This window comes from Callorhinus ursinus, unplaced genomic scaffold (assembly GCF_003265705.2).
Source record: "Callorhinus ursinus isolate GAN/ISIS: 27379988/994484 unplaced genomic scaffold, GSC_fseal_2.0 scaffold2138, whole genome shotgun sequence".
In the NCBI taxonomy this organism is placed as follows: Eukaryota; Metazoa; Chordata; class Mammalia; order Carnivora; family Otariidae; genus Callorhinus; species Callorhinus ursinus.
Genome location: NW_027399192.1, coordinates 1 through 1956, shown reverse-complemented (window position 1 = coordinate 1956; position 1956 = coordinate 1). Strand labels below are relative to the sequence as shown.

At 41.6% G+C, this 1956-nt stretch overlaps 1 pseudogene; it reads left to right on the top strand.

Annotated features, from left to right (window-relative positions):
- The first annotated feature begins 768 nt into the window (after window positions 1–768).
- Window positions 769–1818, top strand: LOC112818055 (tryptophan 5-hydroxylase 1-like; annotated as a pseudogene).
- The last annotated feature ends 138 nt before the right edge of the window (window positions 1819–1956 follow it).

The following is a 1956-nucleotide window of genomic DNA, read 5'->3' as shown; positions in this document are numbered from 1 at the left end:
TTCTGTATTCCATTGAAGGGGAGGTAGAAATTGTCCTTGGTCCAAGGTTCTTACCGCGGGATGAAGAAAGAAATTGACATGAGACAGATAAATGGGAGAAAAAAACCTAAATTTCAATGATGTGTACATGGAGACCCAATAATGAACCTGAGGTCTAAAGAAATGACCAAGGAAGCCAGGTTTTATACTTTTTGGACAAAGAGAATCTACACCTGTGATGAAATCACAGGACAAAGAAAACTTTTCCTTGGGAGCTTCGATTAGTAAGGAATTCTAAACAAAATTTGGGCTGGGGTCGTAAATTAGTAAAAAGTAACAAAGGTTGTTTATACAGCCTTATGGGCTCCAAATCTCCCATCTCTGGTAATGTTGAAATCTCTTTACCTCCTGGTACAGGGACATCTTCACATGGGAGATGAATTTCCTTTCCTGGGGTACAGAGGAGGGTCTAAGTGTCCTCATTGCATAGGCTGTCTCTTAAGTAACTTTTATTTAAAATGATCTGTATGTCAAAGGGGCAGATTTGGGGCAGCCTGCCCTTGGCCCGCACACCATCCCATGACACTCCCACATCCTAAAGAACTTACTTTCAGTAAATTATTATTTACTCTTTGGGATGTAGAAAGGTTTGTATTTTTTAAAGATTTTATTTTTAAGTAATCTCCACACCCAACATGGGGCCCGAATTCACAACCCCAAGATCAAGAGTTGCACTCTCCAGTCCCAGCTTACCGCCCACAGCTGCACAGAGAACTACACCAACTGACCATGATTGAAGACAATAAGGAAAATAAAGACCATTCCTTAGAAAGAGGAAGAGCAACTGTCATTTTTTCCTTGAAGAATGACGGTGGTGGACTTATTAAAGCACTGAAAATCTTCCAGGAGAAGCATGTGTACCTGTTACATACTAAGTCCCGAAAATCAAACAGAAGAAACTCAGAATTTGAGATTTTTGTTGACTGTGATATCAACAGAGAACAATTGAATGACATTTTTCATCTGTTGAAGTCCCATACTAACGTTCTTTCTGTGAATCCACCAGACAATTTTACTGTGAAGGAGATGGTATGGAAACTGTTCCTTGGTTTCCAAAGAAGATTCCTGACCTGGACCATTGTGCCAACAGAGTTCTGATGTATGGTTCTGAACTGGATGCAGATCATCCTGGCTTCAAAGACAATGTCTACCATAAAAGACGGAAGTATTTTGCAGACTTGGCTATGAACTATAAACTTGGAGACCCCATTCCCAATGTTGAATTCACTGAAGAGGAGATTAAGACCTGGGGAACTGTGTTCCAAGAGCTCAACAAACTTTACCCAACCCATGCCTGCAGAGAGTATCTCAAAAACTTACCTTTGCTTTCTGAATATTGTGGATACCGGGAAGATAATATCCCACAATTGGAAGATGTCTCAAACTTTTTAAAAGAGCGCACAGGTTTTGTGCGTCCCGTGGCTGGTTACTTATCACCAAGGGATTTCTTATCAGGTTTAGCCTTCCGGGTTTTTCACTGCACACAGTAAGTGACACACAGTTCAGACCCTCTCTATACCCCAGAGCCAGATACTTGCCATGAACACTTAGGTCATGTCCCCCTTTTGGCTGAACCTGGTTTTGCGCAATTCTCCCAAGAAATTGGCCTGGCTTCCCTTGGAGCTTCAGAGGAGGCTGTTCAAAAACTGGCAACGTGCTACTTTTTCACTCTGGAGTTTGTTCTCTCTAAACGAGACGGGCAGTTGCGAGTCTTTGGTGCTGGATTACTTTCTTCTATCAGTGAACTTAAGCATTCACCTTCTGGACATGCCAAAGTAAAGCCCTATGATCCCAAGATTACCTGCAAACTGGAGTGTCTCATCACAATTTTTCAGGATGTCTACTTTGTTTCTGAAAGCTTTGAAGATGCAACGGAGAAGATGAGAGAATTTACCAAAACAATTAAGCGTCCATTTG